Here is a 20,342-nt window from a genome sequence, read left to right as displayed (position 1 = left end):
GGCCTGGGCCAGGGCCGAGGCCACGTGTTCGTGACGTGGTGGTCCCAAGATGGAGTCGGGCGAGGCCTCGTGCTCAGGACGTGATGGGCCCATGATGGAGTCAGGCCGGTGTGGTGGCCCGTGGTGGTAACCGGACCGATAGTGTTGGTGCGTGCAGGATCGGGCGGAAGGGGCCGTCCGGGGCTCTGTGGAGGGCCGATGTCGTCCGGGGCCCGCCACGTGGGAGGGGTAGGACCACGCCAAGAGGCCGGGTCCAACAGTCGTACAGCCTCGTAAGTATGGACCATTGTAGTCTTGGCTGCTTTCCTCCCCAGAGCAGTCTAATTAATTCAGTGCGTAAGGTTTTTAAAAAATAAGACCCAGGGTGGTAAGGTATATTTAAAAAAAGATATAGGAACTGCGGAAGTATAATCATTTTTATGAGGGATGTGCAACACCCAAACGAGAGGGTTAGCGAGATCCAGCGCGTGACATAGTTTGTTAGTCAGGTGATGAGCTGTGCCATAATTAAGCTGTATCGTGTCTTCTATGTCTCTGGTCACTTGTAGGACCAGATATTGAAGATCACTGTCGCACTACTCCAACGGAAAGTCAAGTGGAACTTGAGGGACTGTTGATGTAAGAGGGAAAACTTGGGACTGTCCCCAATTAACATTGATGCCAGATAATCTACCAAACACTATGAATTCCCTCAGCAGGGGATTTAAGTTCTGTTGGGGATCCTTGATATATAATGTCACATCATCTGCGTACAATGATATAACGATCTGACGTAAGCAGCAGTGGAACGCCTTATCTTGATGACACTGACGAAGCCTAGAGGCCAGCGGCTCAATCACTATGGCGAATATGAGTGGGGACAATGGGCATCCTTGCCGGGTACCCCTAGAGATGGCGAACATGGGAGAAAGATGTCCATTTATCAATACTTTGGCGGTGGGTTGGTGATACAACAATCTAATCCAGGAGATGAATAGGAGCGGAAAGCCCATACGCTGTAATACTCCGAAGAGAAAGTCCCACTCCACAGAATCAAATGCCTTAGTGGCATCCAAAAAAAAATGCAGCGAGCGGAAATTCAGGTGCCACTGTCTGGATCAAGGAAAAGAAGTTGCGGAGATTATGAGTAGTGGCCCTACCCGGGACAAAGTCTGACTGGTCCGGCAGTATGAGCTTATCCATCAGCAGAGTTAGGCGATTAGCCAGAACTTTTGCCAATATCTTTGTGTCACAATTTATTAGTGACAACGGCCGATAGGAGTCACAGGAGCTAGGAGATTTTTCAGGCTTCAAGAGGGATGTGACCAAAGCCTCCCTCATTGAGGGGGGACGTATCCCAATTTTCAAGTATTCCTAATACACTTCCTTTAGATCTGGTGCCATGATGTCAATATAGCTTTTCTAAAATTCAGCGGGAAGACCGTCTAGACCCGGTGCCTTCCCATTTTTCAATTGCATAATTGCATCTCTGATTTCGTCTATCTCAAAAGGAAGGCATGGAAATTCCCTCTGCGTGTCACTGAGCCACCCAAGTGCTACTTCCTCCATGAAGCTGTCCAGGTCCACTGGTCCTCGTCGTTGTGTAGTGTAAAGCGCCTTATCATGCGCGGTGAATGTGTTAAGTATGTTGAGCGTGTCCCGCTGTACTACCTCCCCAGGCCCCTCAATTTCTAATATATGAGTTGCGCATCGCGGGCCCCTAGTCACCTCAGCCAGTGCTCTTCCCTACCTCTCTCCTTCGCCGTATCTGCAGTCCACCCAGTAGAGCCCCTTGAACTTCACCACCCTTGCTGCTTCGTCCTCATATTCTGATCATTTCCCCCAGAAATCTCCCTGCACCTGACCTGTTTCTCCCCGTCCCAGCGGCACTTCCAGTTGTTTCAGCACCGCTTCCAGTTTCCTGATTGTTCCCTGTATGTCCCTCAGTACCCCGAAACACTTTGAGATGCAGACCCCCTTATTGTAACTGTAAAAGCCTCCCATATAACCTCCACGCTGTCCACGGACCCCTTATTTCTGAGGAAAAAGGCCTTTATCTCCTCACCCAGTTCAGTCTGAAAAACTGTGTCTAACAAAGCATTGGGTTGCAACCTCCAGCTAGGTTTGGGTTTATCATATCCTGGAGGAGTGAGCCAAAGTTTCACGGGGCAGTGATCCGAGAAAGTCCTAGCAGGGTGCACAACACTACGAATAGTTGATCCCAATCCCCTTGAAAGCAATAATCGATGCATGCCCATGTCCCTGTGTGAGACGTAAAATGTGTTCCCTCCTTTACCTGTGTGTGCGTGTAACGCCAGCTGTCTATTAGGCTGCCTTCCTCCAGTATGTCCTGCAAAACACTTTGGGAATTATTATAATGATGTGCAGCAGCGTTAGACCTGTCGTGCGCTGGGACAAGAGCTACGTTAAAATCGCCCCCCGCCATATTATATGGGTGGATCCTATATTCAAAATCTTCCCCCATATGTTAGTAAAAAACTCGGGGTGTCCCCGTTGGGGCCTTAACAGTTAGCTATCGTGACCGAGTCTCTACCAAGCCGCGCCCATGCTATGACATACCTCCCCTGTGGATCCTCTATCGCAAACCCTAGTACAAAGGGAGTCTGCTTTTTGATCAGTATAGCTGTGCCTCGAGCATACGAGGAGTAAGAGGAGAAGAGCCTGCTGTTCGCCCATTTGTTGGCAAATGTGACTGGGGATTGTGAACTAAGATGTGTCTCTGGCAGTAAAGCCACCTGCATCTGTTGTCGATCTAGCTAAGCAAGGATCTGCCTTCTTTTTCTCAGATCTCCTAGGCCCCTAATGTTCCAAGACATCACCCTCAATACAGAATTATCCTCCAGGGTCATCGCTCCAACCCATTAAGCAATAGCTACTACATTGCGAAACTATATGATTCAGCAGTTGTTCACTGAGAGAGTTATAGTTTCTGAAAGTGTACCGCATGCTATTATTGTCGTAACATTCAACCTCCCGAACCCTACCCCCCCCCACCCACTGATGCATCCCAATTATGCCAGTTGCAATCATCCCTCCCCCCTCCCTGGTACCCAAAAAACAAACCATTGCAATAAGTGTCTTTGACTCAATGCAGAGTAGACCTAGGAAAAAAAAGAAAAGAAGACCAAACGAAAACAGGTACAACAAGAAAAAAGTAGTGGGGTACACCCGTTTGGGGAAGTACTGCTGGGTGGCCCACGGGTACCTCTTGCCATTCCAGGTGTCTTGCGTCGTTAATCAAGTCCCTGAATAGGCTTCGAGGGTGTCCGACTGTCTGTGATCTGTATGTCCGAAACGACATTCGTGTCGTCGTTGTTATCTCGGTCCCCGAGTATATGGTATCGTATCTTGCATTCGCCTGCTGTGTTGCAGTCATTGCTGTGGTCATGTTGAGTAACAGATAAAGATAAACAAGCAGTCACTTATCTCTGTAAATTTAATTCCACAATCAGTGATTGTGCTCTTGGCGAGTTTTCCGTTGGGGATGACGCTTTCTGTTGTCTCTACAGCTGTTTTAGGAAGTCTTCGACCTGCTGAGGCTTCGTGAAGAACGTTTGGGTCCCCTGGTGCGTGACTCGGAGACGGTCAGGATAAAGTAAGGCATAATCAATCTGGGCCTGCCTCAGCTTTTTACAGAGAGGAATTTGCGTTGCTCCTCCTGGACATGTATCGTGAAATCAGGAAAAATGTTAAAGGACACCCGCTCGTACTGCAGTTTTTTTTTTCCCTAGCCACCCGCAGGGCCACATCTCTGTCCCTATGATTCAATAGGCCGGGGAGTGCTACCAGGGGGAGGTCGCGGCCCAAGAGAGCAATTAGCTCTTTTAACAATGAAGTGAGGGGATAGGAGATCTGCTCCCACCACTGCTAACAGTAACTTCTCGATATACTCCTTCATCTTGCCCGTGTTCGTACTCTCTGGTAACCGCAAAACGTGAATATTGTTCCTTCTGCTTCTCACCTCTATGTCCTCATTCTTGGCGGCTATGATCTTTAGTAGCTTATCCGTTTGTGTCACTGCACTCTGTACGTGTGTGGCAGTGTCCTCCACCTCTGAGATTCTCTGTTCAGTTTCTTTTATACGTGTCTCATGTCCGTCGATTTTACGGGCTATCGCGTCCATAAGCATCGTCATTGTGTCCATCTTGTCCACGATAGTCGCGAAGCCCTGCCGCACCTCCGAATGGATAGATTTCATGTCGTTGCCTGCTGTTGTTTGTATTTCCTGCTGCGACCCTTAAGCCCCATTATCCGTCTCCGCCAGCTGCTGGAGCGTGTTCTTCTTTGCATCAAAGGTGAGCCGTGGCTGGCGCGTATTGGGCTTCCCCATCCTGAAACATACAACTGTATTGGGCTATAGTATGTGGCTCGACGTGAGGGTGGTGGTCACCTGCTATTCATTCTCAGTAGCGCCTCCTTATCTAGTGGTCTCTATTACAGCATGTACGGCTGTTCTGCGTGACCCCACAGCAGTGGGGAAGGAACACACCACGAAGCCTGTGGCTTGTCTAGCAGTTTCTACGCCTCAGTCCCAATATTGTTTGTAATACGCTGCAGTTATGCAGTCGCGATTAGAGCGCCTCCTCTGGCCCACCTCTTTGCCGCTAATATGGCCGCCGCAGGCCCTACTCCCGCCGTCCTGTCCGCGTTCAAGTCAGAGCGACACTGCTTCTGTGTGGGCCTTTCTAATGCCATCCGCTCAGATTTCCCAGCCAGGTCCCTTCAAATAGGCCGGTGCGTGACGCCTTCTCAGCCCAGCGCTTCCTCGCCTACAGGGTATGACCACCTTTGTCCTGCCATTTATGGTCGGTCTGCAACCCACATTATCCGAAGGGCCGTTGCAGCTCCTTCTGTATATATCACCTTCTGCCGCCTTTATTGCGGACGCTCGCTCGGTTTAACAGCGGTGATCCCAGGGTCGGGATAGTGACGCGACTTTCTAGGGAGCACTCAGTACTCCCTCCCTGCCGACATTTTTCCGCACCGGCCTGGTGCCTCGTGGGAGCCGCGGTGCTTGCGTGCCTGCTGTGTCCCTGCCTCAGCACCAGGTTTGTCAGGGGCTGTAGCCCGGTCTCAGCTGCTCCCCGCCGATAGCTGTATCAATTTACCACGGGTGCATCTGGGACGAGTAGCGCTTGTGCTTCGGTGGTTGGGCCGCACTTTCCAGTGTTTTCTCGGGCAGAATATTTCGTTGGGACAAGGATAATTAACGGATCTCTGTGCTGGACTGCGGGAGCCTTACACAGTGGCAGCCATTCAGCTCGTGCGCCACCTAGCGCCCCCCTGAACTTGAAATTCTTAAAATAAATCTGTGAAAATATTTAGCTGAACTAGTCATCCTGTGGCAGAATGCCATTAGAGGAACAATCTGACCAATGGAATGCAGTTACGCCAATTTGGATGCCTGCATTGTGCCACGGTGGATGAGTACACTTGCAGAAATCAACTTTTTTAAGGATGGACATCTAGGCCTTCAACATTGCATGGATAGTCAGAGTACATTTCCATAGTTAGGGTACGAGGTATATAGATCTCACTTACATGGTCAAGATATATTCTTCCAATTTCAGACTACAGCCACAGGGGAGGGAGGTTGGGGGAAGGCATACGCATAAAGCATTACTTTGGAATTACTGGCAGACATATCCATACCTTCAATGTGCTGAAGAAGGTAAATAGTGTCCCAAAGAAGCGCCAATGCTAGATGAGATAGCAGCAGGGAGAAGGGGTACTCAATCTAGTACCTCTAAGAAAGGCAAACATATCAGATATGATACCCGCATTCTATCTATATGCGCTGATGGATTTGCGTCATCCCATGTCACCTTAGAGATAAAATCATGGCTGGGGCCAACTCTTGCTAGGGTTCTGAGGAGGATTCCTCACTCAAAAGCTTCTCTGCATCAGGCGAAATTACCAAGTTCCCCAGTTTCTTATCTTAGCACCATATGATGTTAGCAAGGGTTATCCAGGTCCAACTGCGACCTGAGATTCATCAACAAGGTTGGGTTTGACAATCTGTAGGGTCCTGCCTCTTAAAAAAATCTCTAGGGTGAATCTTCCCATTTTCTTTTGATTACTGTTTCGTCATTCCTTATCATCCCTCTGGTCCCATATGTGACACTGTGCTTGGGTAAGTGTACATAGGTCATAAGACTGAAACAGTAGCCGTATTAAGGGTTGGGTGACCCAAGGATCTATAAAACAAATCTGCACATATATAATGTCTATATGACACCGAGCACAGTATAAGGATCTAGAGTTTTACCCCGAACCTTGTCTGAAAGCATGGAGAAAAACGGGAACCACCTGGCACAATGGGGTTATGTTGTCTCGGGAGTGCGACTCAGAACAATTGAATTTTGGGTGGTAGAACAATTAGGGTGATCTGTTCACTTAAAACCTATGATTTTTGGCTACACACCTCAAGGGTGCCATGATACCAGTTCTGACGCCTTGGGTTTGGGTCTCCTTCAACCAATGATCTAACTGAATATTCACACCACCTTCTACACCACTGGCCCATGACTAGTCCACCAAGCTACATTAGTTAGTCAAGGAGGTATCTATCAGAGCCCCACTTTCCTATTTCGGGCTACCTATGAAGCAATCAGGTAAGTAGGTTACAACAGCAGTCTGAGCTCTGTTTCTCTTAGACAGTAACTACAACTAAGATCTAGGTAAAGGCCCAACACGCCTGACTTCGAACCCCACTTTCCTGGTCTCCTTTCCACACTGTCTGCACCTCCTTGCCCTACTGTCAATGGCTAATTGTACTTAACCATGTCTTAAGAAATTCTGAAGAAACTTGAGTTTTGTCTTGAGTAAGGCCTCATGGGTGAAACAGAGTGATGGAGTTTAGATGTTTTGACTTTTGAAGAGGTGTGGTGTCCCTTATGTCCAGATCCCAGCAGCCTCTAGGGTTATATTTTGGGGAGACAAAGGTGACATCATGATAGTATAGTAGTGATAAGACATGGGTTTGTGGCATGATGACTGTGTCCTTTATGAAAATTTTAAATAGGTGAGTAGCGTTTTCAATTATAGTATTTTGAGGATGGTGGACTTAATGATACCTTTATTATGGAGCACAGTAAAATAATCTCAACGAGCATCTTTTGGAGCATAAAGTTGTGCAATTCTCAGCAAAAAATTGGTTAAACTCACTCAGCTATCTTACCTGCCACTTCATCCTTTGTTGTACCAAAGAACTATTCTGGATGCCACACCTCCAGAGATTATTTGATTGCACGATAATCCCTAAAAAGAAATATATATTTCAAGTCAAGTCAAAATAAGCTTTATTTGAGCTAACAACGTGAATCATAAAAGCTAAATAATGCATCCATAACAAAATGTAAAAAGCAGTATAAAAGTTAAGCTAAAAAGCTTCGGTACTCAAATGCGCATCAGTTACACAATCAATTTCAATTTACAGCTGCTTCCTGTAGTTAATGAGAGCCAGCAGAAATTGGGACATGACAGCACATATGTAGATATTTGGTAAAATTTGCAAGTACATAAAAGCTGGTCGGCATTGTACAAAACCCAGCTGCAATAACAAAGGTTTAATATATTTCTTCCTCATCACAGAGAAATGTGTACAAAAGAAGACAGTGTGCCTGGTTCTCTGCGAGGAGATATTGTCACAAGTGCATTTCCCCAGGTCAAATGACCAGTTATTAATGGTGAAAGATATCCAAGCGAAACCGGGTCCGCACAAACCTGTGGGGCATATTGTACACATTGGCTAAATAAAACTGCATGTGGTAGCTAGCCAAGATCATATGGTTCCTCATGACAGAGGGTTTCATAATAGACCTGTGTCCTCTAATAGTGATAGACATTCCATTTTGAATACTTTTCTTTGAACAGATACTAAGCTCTCGGGATGGTCAAAATACTCGGGATGACCAATCTCTGACAAAATATTGTGCACATATTTGAGCCAGGGGATTTTTAGAGCCGGTGTAGATCTAAGGCAATCAACAATACATTGGTTAAGTGTAGTGGGTTCCAACGACCAGATTTTATGCCATAGTAACACTGGCTGAATCCTAATCAAGCCTGCTATATAAGGGACTCCCAATTCTATGTGACAGACATAGGTTGGACGGCTTTTCGGAACAGCAAGAAGAGTCCTTAAAAATGTGTTTTTTTCCAATTGAATGCTATCGATCTGTCCATATCCCCAGAGTTCAGACCCATACATAGCAGTGGGTCTGCATTTGGCCTTGTAAATGGTCATCAATTCCCTCGGGTGTTTAATTCCTTGTTTTCCAGAAAAATGCAACAGGGCCCTTGTTGTTTTAATAAAATGGAGTTGCCTTGATCTTATTGCCCGTTGCCATTTGCAAATTTGACTAAAAACAATCCCTATATAAGAAAATGAGGCTGAGAACTTATCACGACAGTGAGAGGCCCTACTCGCGATCATCATTGCAAAGGTTTTGCTAATGTAAATTTTTAGGCTCGACTTTGCGCTGGAGACCAAGGGGAATACGAGCCATTAATACAGCATCATCAGCATAAAATAGTGCGGGAATTGGACGGAGACCCACTTGAGGTAAATCTACGCACTTGCTTGCTAAAGTGTCACCGACGCTGTTAAGATAGAGACTGAACAAGAAGGGGGCAGGTACGCAGCCTTGTCGTACCCCTCTTCTTATTTTAAATAGCTGGGTACAATTGCTGTTAAGGTCATAACGTACTCTACCGTGACCTAGAGCATACAAATCTCTAAGGAAGTATACAATGGTGCAGTCAACTCCCATGCTAGTCATAATAGATTACAATTTCTCGTGAACCACAAAATCAAAAGCAGAAGATAAATCCACAAAAACTAAAAACAGGCTTCTTCTATAATGTGTGTGTATTTGCCAATGAGAATGTCCAGGTTAATGGTCTGTTCTGTAGTCCCCAACCCAGACCTGAAGCTATACCGCAGGTCTGAGAGGATATTAATAGACTCTGCCCAGTCTTGTAGTCGGCCTAAGAGAATGCCCCCACCCACCTTCACTAAAGAGTCTAAAAGAAAGATTGGCCTATTTTGTGCTGGGCTATTACGGTCACTCTTCTTGAATATAGGGACAATGAAAGACTCTGGCCAGGTTTGCAAAAAAACTTTTTCCCAGAAGGCTCTGAAGAGCAAGGTAAGGGTGGGGCCCCTAAAGTCAGTAGGGGACTTGAACAATTCAATAGGGATCCCATCAGGGCCCGGGGCTTTGTCTTCAGTGCCACAACTACTTCATCCAAGGTAAATTCCTTTTGTGATTAGTGATAAAGTAGTAGTAGGGACACTAGAGGGTGATGTAGTGAGCAAGGAAGTCACAATGTCATTCTTAGAAGTATATACATTTGTAAAATGGGATAGCCAATCGACCTCAGTAATGGCTATCTCAGCTCGAGGGCAGTCTGCGGAGTCATAAGAAGGAGAATTAATAATACGCCAGAACATGATGTTATCATTACACAGGCTGGCTTCAAGTTGTCGATTCCAGGTATCATTGATTAATGGCCAATTTATATGCGAGTCTACATTCCTCCTGGACCTGTCTCGGTTTTTCGGCTAAAGCTAGTTTTAGGTTTCTATGGGTTTTAGTGCATGCAGAATCAAACCAGCCAGAATGACCCGCTCTAGCTTTGCTCTGGTTAATGTAGAGCCTTTCACCAATGCCCTTTTTTATAAGGTCAAACGCTTGTATGAACTCGTGTGCCTCCGTGTTCTCATCTAGGCACAGTTCAAAAGCCTCCCTCTCTTTCCGAATTAGCTTTACTGAAAAATTGGATGAATCTGCCAGAGACAATCTCAGGGCATACCCGTAACGATGGGAAATATCATTGTTCTCCAAAGTAGTGACTCTATGTGCATCCCCCACTGTATACAAAGGTTGGTATTCAGAGCTACGCTTTGGGGAAAATGATCACTAATTGCAATGTCGTGTATAGAAAATCCTAGAACCAGCTCAAAATAACACTGGGGAAATAGTAAAAAAATCCATCACACTATTCTCACTTCTGCCATTATAAGTGCATCTCACTGTAACTGCAGTACTAGTAAACTCATTGCAAAAGGATAAATTATGTTTGAAAAGTAAATCGTTTTTAAAGTGTCTCCATATTTTGAATGTGAATAGTGGGTAATATCACTACTATTGGGAGACATACCACAGACCTTATTAGATAGATGCGGGCAGGCGTGTATGTTAAAATTAGTTTCACTAAATTAGAGGATGTAAACGAGAGCACCTCGCAGTCTCCATCCAAAGTTTTACTCCCCGTGCCCACCCATTTGACTCCAGGCACAGAAAAAGTCTGGGTAACAGTTGATGGAGTTTTGAAATGTGTTCTAGGTGGTTGGGTGTCTGGTAGGACAGTAGGGGGGGATTTTGGGATACACTTCTCAGGCTCCTTGCCTTCCCGCTGCCCATTTGCTAACAAACTGCCAGGGATACAGTGGGAGTTACATCTGTTGCAGTTTGAATCGAACCAGAGATGTTATTAGTGCAATTGGTTAAAGACTCCTCCACACTTATAACCTGTTTTTCCAGCACCCCCATTGTAAACTTGTAAACTTGGGGATTTGTAGAGCGCAGTTGATGCCCGTGGGCGTCCAAGCGCTAGGGAAATCGTGAGCCTACAGAGCACAGGGAGGGGAGAAGAAGATAGCGGATTAGCAGGCAGATGTGAAAAGATGGGTCTTCAATTGTTTGCGGAACATAGTAAGGTTCTGGGTGGCTCTAAGATGGAGAGGTAGAGCATTCCAGGCCTTAGCTGCGTTGTACGTGAACGTCCTTCTGCCGGTTCTGGATCTCTTTATTCTTGGGACTACTGCCAAGAGGGTCTGGCTGGAGCGGAGACTCCGATTTGGGATGTAATGAGTGATCAAGTTACGGGTGATGATAGGACCCATGTCCCAGAAGGCTTGCACCCGTGATGTAGTTCAAAATGGAAGAGGATGGCCGGGTTTCACTTGGTGATTTAGCTGCCCACCTCCTTCCCCGGTGTTTCCTTTTTACCATGGCCAATTTAATCAAGAGAAACCCGATGGATCATAACGTGTATACGTACGCCCTTTAAAATTCAATGAATTATCTGCTTTAAGATGAAAATAAATATAGTTAGGAGATAGGGCAACAAGCCCGCTGCCAGTCCCCAGTCCCCAAAATTCAGGCTCAAAAGTCAAATGCCACAGAGTCCATTAAGACAGTTCAGTAAACAGAACGTAAAGTTAAAGCAAAAGAACCGAACTTGGCTGCTGGCTGGGCGTGCTTCAAGTCCCTAGGTCCTAGGGTCAAGTAAATAAGCCAGGGAGGGTAGCCCTGCCCTGCCTTGCCTCTTCCTGTCGCTGATGGGCGCGGAACCGGCCCGCCCTTGGCCCAGGCTTCGCCCGCGCACCTCCCGCGGTACTTGTAGGCGCTTTTTAAGTTCGAGTTGGCTCCTCATTCCTGGGAGTATGTGGAGTGCAGGATTCTGGGGCTTAGAGTCTCCCAAAAGCGGCAGCAGCAAAACAGCGTCCCGCGCCGCAGTGCTTGTTGGCACTTTTTAAGCGCGAGCTGGCTCCTCCTTCCTGGAAGTGTGTGGGGTGCAGGATTCTGGGGCGTAGAGTCCCCCAACAGCAGCAGCGGCAAAGAAGCGTCCCGCACCGCGGTACTCGTTGGCATTTTTTAAGCACGAGTTGGCTCCTCCCTCATGGGAGTGTGTGGAGTGCAGGATGATCCTGGGGCTTGGAGTCGTCCCCCAACAGCAGCAGCAAAGCATATTTCACTCTTATATAATCTGGAAGAGAGATATGCGAGGGGAGATCTGATAGAAACATTTTAAAGGTTACTGGATATACACTCAGTGGTGAAATATATTCCAACAAATCATGTTTTATTGTCAATTCTCTTGCAAGTTGTAGTGAGATAGGATGTGCTGTGGGAGGGACAGAAGGAATATGGTCTATCTTTGTATAACGTATAGTAAATGCCATTGAGCAGGGTATGAGGACAAAAGTAGTAGCATACCTAAAGAGAAACGAAATATAGCAAGAGAGGGTTAAAATCCCAGCCTGCCCGCTCTACACATGACTACATGCTTCTCTAACCATCTCCTGTGATCTTGAGGTTCCAGCTGATGCAAGGAAGTAGTTAAATGGGTGAGCAACTATCATAGAGACAACATCGTGCGAACCAGGGGAAGCCAAGCAGGCAACACTTGGTGTAAAGTTCGACATAAAAATAAATAACATGCAGAAATGTTTAACTGATTTATTGCAGACAAAATAACCTCACATATAACCATTCAAAAGAGCCTATTACACACAAATAGAGTCCCAAATCCCAATGCAGCTCCCTTATTGAGGACATGTACTAGTAGCGTGTGGTCTGTTCTACCTACAAAAGGCAGACCCCAAAAGAAACAAAGTCTTGCTCTCTATTATCCTGCAACTTAAAGTGCATGGGAAGGGAAATCTATACGAATAACCCTTAACTTCCACAATTTGAGTCATTAGTCAACAATGTCCAAAACTTTGTTTTAAAGCTTTCTATCATCAACAATGTCCAATACTTTGTTTTAAAGCTTCCTATCTAGAGGGCTTTGCTAATCTTCCTTTTTATCAGGCTATTCAAATAGACACATTTAGTCTTCGTCCTACGCAAGGGCTGTGCCTTGTCAACCGCCAGATTTGGAGCAAAACTCTGCTAGATAGGAATATTATCCTAAAAAACAGTTTTGCTGGTTTATCATTTGAAAAATTGCAGTGGCAAAAGATAACCCCAAAGGCATGCAACAAAGTCTAAAAGTGTTTGTAGGCACCACAAACCATGTCAAATAACAACTCTCTTTAGGAAGATTAATTTGACAGTATGTGACTGAAAGGTCAAGCATGAAGAGCACTTCAGACATATTAGGCAATATCTGCTAGTCCATCCAGATGTTCCTATTGACACACATGTATATATCTCCCGCTCCTAATTGGCAGAATCGTAGACAACCATGATTCAATGTCGTCTATCATTCTGATATCAATTTTTAAACAATTCATTTTTAAACAATGGTCATTTTTAATATGGGAAAATGGCTGCATCTTATGTACCATCAAGGTAGCTCAGTAGTCTCACTGTGTTGAAGTCATTTTTCTGTAGAACAAACTGCTTGATACAAGTAATCTGAGATATTAGTGCCATTAGTGAGTTCTGGGCTGTTGGGCTTACAAGAGAATTGTGGGTAAATCAGCAGGCCTGTTGGAAATTTGGTTAGTCGCAGAGCAAAATGTTATTTTATTAGCTGGATGGCAAATATGCAAATGCAGATTTTCAAAAATCATCAATGGAATTGCTAAATATGAGCCACAGGCCATTCCAATTGAACATAATGATAAGCAATTGGAGTAGGCAGATTTGTCTTGCGGTCAGTCTAAAAACCATTTCAGTAGGCATCTACCACAACCAATAATTAGCACATTGAAATGCTAGAATTGGTTGGAGATATACTAGTTTGCTTGTTAAGATTTTGTAAACAAGACAACTCATGCACTTTACATGTTTCTGTGCTCCGCAGCATCATGTGTGTGAGGGAGAGACTGAGTTGCATCAATCAAGCTTGTGAGGGAGAGACTGAGTTGGAAAGTCTTTTCTGGCGAAGTGGGGGGGAACATATTTAACTAACGATATCATGTATTTACTGTAGGCTAATTACTGCAGGAGCTTCATGCATATATGAATAAATAAATGCCTGCAACAAGAAAAGAAGTTCGGGAGGTTCTTTGTGGGGAATAGAGCATCGAGAAAACGCAGTTCAACTAGTACTTACGTTTAGGCGTGTTGACCTACTAAAGAGTTAATCTCACGAAGGTTTCCATGATATCCACAATTCATATGTATGAAACATATTACATAAAATCTACTTCATTGGAACTCATTTGAATATTTCATAGTCACCCTAGAAACTACACTGGATGTTACTTTTCATTTGGCTGTCAAGCCCGACGTTCTCATACTTGTCACAGCTGAGAAACCTACAAGCATATCATAAAGTAGGCACTGGCTGCATTTTTACTTCGAGCTACTAAAAAGCGCATGTGCTGTCTGTTGCTAGGTATGTTGTGGCATACCAACATGGTCAGCGACTAGCTGCCGCCCCCCCCCCGATCCGGCACCCAACACCAAGGAACGTGGACACGAGACGTGTTTACTCTTTGGAAGGCGGGCGCTAGTCGCCCGGCCGTATTTATTAAAGTATGAAATTAAAAAGGGTTTTAATTGCATAATCAACAATGAAATACAAAAATCAGCAGGACATTCAGTTATACAATCGTAATCAACAAGTTTGAGAGCCTGACCTTAACAAAACTCTAATACAAGTTTTTCCTAGCTTAACTAAACATCCTATCTTGATTTTTGTACATTTCTGGCCATATGGCAGGGTCACTACCGGTGTCAGGTCCTACAAGCGGCGCCTTCCCCTTAGAAGTGCGCATGCGCAGTGTTACCCCGGGAATTGCCCGGTCTACGCCCCAAACTCCATTTACCCACTAAAGGAGGGCCCTTACTCTGCGCCGATGGCGTCATGAGTCCACGCGCGCGGGGTGGCTACCAGCCTAAGGAAAGCGTGAACTACTCCTACCCGCGCTCCTTTGCATATTACCTTGCCCCTGGAGTACTGGGAGTGGCCCGCAGGCTCCTCCCCCTGGGCGGGAACCTCCATAGGATGATGCCCGCCCCCTCAGACCTCAAATATGTGCTCACCGATAATGACCTTACCGCATGCCCCATACCTAATAAATACGACGACCTATGGAAAAAAGTCTAAAGGACAACTACACTGGCTAATAAATAACAGTATCCACGCATAGCTAAAGGGGAAAAAAGGCCTAACGATACATGGCATAAAATTACAATTCGGTTCACGCATGTTGCTCATAATCACCATAACTACGTATATCTACAAAGGGAAAAAAGGCCTAAAGACACATATCTTCAAATATAGTTCACTTCACACATCATTTTTCTACAAAGGGAAAAAAGTCCTGACAACAGATCACAAAATACCACAACAACCTACTCTCTCCCGCGGTCTATACCTATGAAACTTACCATTAGACCGGACATACGCTGCTTAAACTTTGTACCAAGGGATGGTGGGTGGGAAACAAAGAGGCCCCGAACGCGGGGCACAACGTTCAGCGAGGGAGCGTCCAGGGACAAGGAAGTCTCCTGGGCGCTCCCTACCTCTTATTCCCGAGGGGCCGGGTGGCCCCTCCTCACGCCCGCCCCCCCCGACCCGGAACCAGTCCATTGATTCCGGGTCAGGAGGGGCGCCGGCCAATCGGCGGTGGGCCGCGCCCCCAGGGCACGCCCCCACCGTCGAAAGACCCGAGGGGAGGGGGGTGAGGCGGTCGCCGCGCCGCCATGCGTGCGGGGGGGCCGAGGGCCCCCCCTTTTCACATGGTCAGCGACTAGCTGCCGCCCCCCCCCCGATCCGGCACCCAACACCAAGGAACGTGGACACGAGACGTGTTTACTCTTTGGAAGGCGGGCGCTAGTCGCCCGGCCGTATTTATTAAAGTATGAAATTAAAAAGGGTTTTAATTGCATAATCAACAATGAAATACAAAAATCAGCAGGACATTCAGTTATACAATCGTAATCAACAAGTTTGAGAGCCTGACCTTAACAAAACTCTAATACAAGTTTTTCCTAGCTTAACTAAACATCCTATCTTGATTTTTGTACATTTCTGGCCATATGGCAGGGTCACTACCGGTGTCAGGTCCTACAAGCGGCGCCTTCCCCTTAGAAGTGCGCATGCGCAGTGTTACCCCGGGAATTGCCCGGTCTACGCCCCAAACTCCATTTACCCACTAAAGGAGGGCCCTTACTCTGCGCCGATGGCGTCATGAGTCCACGCGCGCGGGGTGGCTACCAGCCTAAGGAAAGCGTGAACTACTCCTACCCGCGCTCCTTTGCATATTACCTTGCCCCTGGAGTACTGGGAGTGGCCCGCAGGCTCCTCCCCCTGGGCGGGAACCTCCATAGGATGATGCCCGCCCCCTCAGACCTCAAATATGTGCTCACCGATAATGACCTTACCGCCACAGGCCAGTATTGTTAACCGACGATCTGGCCTCCCCCTGTAGCCCCTATCTAAGGACATATCCTCCTACCCCAGCCCTCCAGCCAAGCCCAGATATTGTCAGCCCATAGGACATTACCCTCTTCTGTCAGATGAACCCCGTCCCTCAAGTAATACTTTTGACCCCAGATGCACCCATGAGGTATTGACTGTAACACGGGGGTTCGGAACAACCTATCCAGACGTGTGTTGATCCTCTTTACCGAGTGATTCAAAGCCCTGACTGAATCGCCCCCCCGCCACTGAAGTCGAGGTATTAGTTGTGACCATACTAGTGTGCACCCGGGGCAGGTCCTAGCTATCCAACCCGCTGTTGAGATAATCTCCTCAATCAAGGTGCGCCTGCCCAGTGTTGCCAAATCGTTCTCCCCAAGGTGAAGTATCACCACTGACGGTGGAGCCCGCTGGCGTGCCAACAGCCCTTGGAAGAATCCCCTAAACTCGTGAAGACACAACCCTCCTCTGCCAAAGAACGTGATATTCAGCCCTAGTTGTGCCGCCCTTTCCTTCTTGTCACCTGACAGGAAAACACATTCCGCTCGCTTAACATATGAATGACCAACAATCCAGACATCGTTCTTCGTTGTTTCCTGGTCGCCGCTCCGTGCCGATGAATATTGGCGGTGCCCGACGACAAATTCCTCCCCTGCGTAACAGGTCTGAGAAACTGTAAGAGAGCGGAAAAGAGACCAAGCGTGAGTGACAGGTAATCATAGCATGTCAATCCGCACATAACGTTTATAGCAGTCTGACGACCACCTCCCAATTGTCTTCACTCTGTCCACTGGGAGGCCCCCCGCCACCGCCTCAGTTGCTGCCCCAATCCTGAAAGAATGAGATCCAAAATCTCTAGGGTCAAGACCCGCTTTTGTAACCCCAATTTCGAACACTCTCCTGAATTGATACCTGGTCAAGGGGCTCCCGTCGGCGTGACAGAGCAACGCCCTACCTACTGAACCGACCAATAATCCCATGAGTGTTTCCACGTGCCTCACCGGGCAGCACGGGTTGGCGGGGGCCCGTTGCAGAACTATGGTGTGACCCCTAGCTTCTTGATCGGTCTTTGATTTCTGGATAATCACCCACATGGTGTCACCCCTTATCGTCACCCCAGCCTTCTGCAAGCCACCTAGTATGTCAGCCTTAGATCCTGCAACAAGTTCACTAATTCTCAGCGCCCCATAAAATGCCAGGGAGAATGCCGCCCTAAAAAGAAGCACTTCCCACTCTGAGTTACAAACAATCTCCAGCGTGCCCAGTAAGGCTGTTAGCCGGGCCAACCCCATGGGCTTCCTTTTGTCCTTCTGGTGTCCTTGAATACGGCGCCATCCCCTTAAAGCCTTGCGTATCATAAAGGTATTGGTGGGATCCCGAAAGCCCCTAGCTTGAGCGAAGAATGACACTGCTGCCCTATGTCTGGTTGCCGCTGCTACTGAGCGCCCCTCTTTGTGCATCCATTCTAAATAGGCTGCAAACCCATCCTCCTTTGCCCAAAGCACTTCCCACTGTGGCCCCAAAAAGGAACAATAAGACAGAAACGCCCCTTCGTAAGCCGTCTTGGTCCTGGGGGCTAGGCTAGCGACCACGAGGTCTTGTAATCTGGGGCACCAATCTGCCAAAGTACTGCTGGGAAGTGTGCTGGCGAGGGGTCTGCTGTGGGGAGATGTTCCCTGAAAACCTGCATTTTGAAGCGAGAAAGGGCGTCAGCAGCATTGTTTAAAACACCAGGGACATGTTTGGCTCTAAAATTAGCATTCAGTTTAAGGCAACGCAGAACAATTTCTTTGATCAAACGAAGTATGAAAGGACACCGCGCCCCCTGCTGATTGATACAGTCCACCACTGTCATGTTATCTGACCAAAACACCACTGATCGGTTACATAGGTGTTCTGGCCAAACCATCAGTGCCACCCATATTGGAAAAAGCTCCAGGAAGCCAATGTTGCCGAGCAAACCCCATGTGTTCCATTCTCCTGGCCATTGTTGAGCGACCCACCTATTCCCTAGGATGGCACCAAAGCCCACACCACCGGCCGCGTCGGTCCATAGTCCTAACTCCGCTGATGTAGTGAGCGGGCCGGGCCAGACCACCCTACCGTTAAAATCCTCCAGGAATGCCATCCAAATAAGCATATCCTGGCGAATTTCAGCCGATAGGCGCGTGCGGTGGTGCTTTTCCCTCAGCCCCTGCATCGCGTGCGCGATGGAGCGAGAGAAGGGGCGAGCCATTGGGATGATTCTTAGTGCGAAATTCAGTTGCCCTACCACCTCCTGTAATTGCTGCAAAGTGACCTTCTCCTTCCGGAGGCATAACTGTAGCGACGTCTTGAATTTGCGCACCTTGTCCTTAGGTAGTCTAAAACATTTCTCCATTGAGTTTATCTCGATGCCCAGAAATTCCAAGCAGGTGGTCGGGCCCACCGTCTTCCCAGGCGCAAGCGGGACCCCAAAAGCCTGCATGAGCACGCAAAACTCCTGCAATGCCAGTGCGCACTCCTGAGAACCCGCTGTACCGAGGAAGAGGAAATCATCTAAGTAATGCATGACTCTTTGATGGCCTGTCACCTGTCTCATGGCCCATTCCAGAAATGAACTAAACATCTCAAAGTAGGCGCAAGAAATAGAACAACCCATAGGCATGCATTTGTCCATGTAGAACCTATCCCTAAAGGTGAAACCTAAAAGATGTTGGTCCGCCGGGTGGACTGGGAGGAGGCGGAAGGCGGACTCTATGTCTGATTTCGCCATCAGCGCCCCGGGTCCCGTGGCCTGCAATAAGGTCACAGCCTGATCAAAAGAGGCGTACTTAACACTACAGATCCCTTCGTCAATGGCATCATTCAGTGAGGCCCCCTTTGGCGCTGATAGGTTATGAATCAATCTGAATTGCCCCTTCTCTTTCTTGGGGACAACTCCCAGTGGGGAACACACAAAATTGTGTACTGGCACTGCACCATGCAATTGTACACCTTGTGTCACCGGATGAACAACAAATTAGCTTAATCATCAATGTAATGCAGCCGTGGAAAACAGTTTCTTCCTACAATTATAAACTTTCACCGGGGGTCTCCCATCCAGGTGCTGCCCTGGTCGACCCTGCTTAGCTGCAAGCGAGACGCTTGTGTTCCGCTGGAACAACCTCTCCGCTCCGACTCGCCGAGGCGGGAAAACCCTTGTGTGTACCGCGTTACCTATGCGGTTTAAATTTGAGTCCCGGAGCACACCTTCGAAATACAAAATTAGCAGGGCGGCCCCTCGTGAGCTGGCCCGCTGCTTAATTGGTTACAGAATGCCCACCCCGGCTTCTTTCGCCGTTCTTCTGGGAGCGCGCCAAAATTCCTTGCTAAAACAATGGGGGCGCCTTGATAACGTATTCCTGGCCGCCCTTCGGCACGCACTCAGCCCGTCCCCCTCCGACCTGGCCAGCGAGCTACCACTGCCCCTACCCGATACCTCAATGAAACACGCTTCCTCCACCGCACGAGCGCGCCGCAGTACCGGCCCTGCGTGACGACCTCGCAGGATCCAAAAGCCCCGAGTCTCCGCAGACCACGATCGGTGAGGCGACGCACTGTGTCTCTCTCCGCGGCCTGAAGCAGTCCGTTCTATCCACAAGCGATCGGCTTTTGAACCTGAAAAAGAAACGGGGAGAAAATTATAAAACAAAGAGGCCCCGAACGCGGGGCACAACGTTCAGCGAGGGAGCGTCCAGGGACAAGGAAGTCTCCTGGGCGCTCCCTACCTCTTATTCCCGAGGGGCCGGGTGGCCCCTCCTCACGCCCGCCCCCCCCGACCCGGAACCAGTCCATTGATTCCGGGTCAGGAGGGGCGCCGGCCAATCGGCGGTGGGCCGCGCCCCCAGGGCACGCCCCCACCGTCGAAAGACCCGAGGGGAGGGGGGTGAGGCGGTCGCCGCGCCGCCATGCGTGCGGGGGGGCCGAGGGCCCCCCCTTTTCAGAACAAAGAGAGGCTTAGAGCTCGCTCACTGCTTTCAATTGGTTGACTTACTTTGTCACTATCATTTGCCTGCTTCCTATGTGTGTCTCAGGTTGTCAATTTTATGTTTGTTCTTCCCATGAAGCTTTGCCTCTTTTCCAGCCTCTTCGACTAGACGACATCGCTGTTTCCACTGCTTGCTTTTCGGGCACTACCTTTTCATGTGTGTGAAACACTCCATTAAAGTGCATAAATTCTTGAGCCATCTCCCTCGTGTACGTTCCTC

At 47.8% G+C, this 20,342-nt stretch overlaps 2 protein-coding genes across 16 annotated transcripts in view; one reads left to right on the top strand and one right to left on the bottom strand.

The window, feature by feature from the left end:
* Window positions 1–20,342, top strand: part of CACNA1C (calcium voltage-gated channel subunit alpha1 C) — a 2,299,705-nt gene that overhangs the window by 1,931,139 nt on the left and 348,224 nt on the right. The gene's annotated exons all lie outside the window — the stretch shown is intronic.
* LOC144808862 (uncharacterized) overlaps window positions 1–20,342 on the bottom strand; it is a 433,476-nt gene that overhangs the window by 409,387 nt on the left and 3,747 nt on the right. For all 10 annotated transcript variants that reach the window (XR_013606859.1, XR_013606856.1, XR_013606855.1 and 7 more), the window contains exon 2: window positions 7,181–7,260. The gene's annotated coding sequence lies outside the window, so the exon portion shown is untranslated. The remainder of the gene's footprint in view (window positions 1–7,180; window positions 7,261–20,342) is intronic.

The sequence above is a fragment of the Lissotriton helveticus genome, chromosome 1_1 (assembly GCF_964261635.1).
Source record: "Lissotriton helveticus chromosome 1_1, aLisHel1.1, whole genome shotgun sequence".
NCBI classification, from domain to species: Eukaryota; Metazoa; Chordata; class Amphibia; order Caudata; family Salamandridae; genus Lissotriton; species Lissotriton helveticus.
This window is presented reverse-complemented; position numbering and strand designations above follow the sequence as displayed.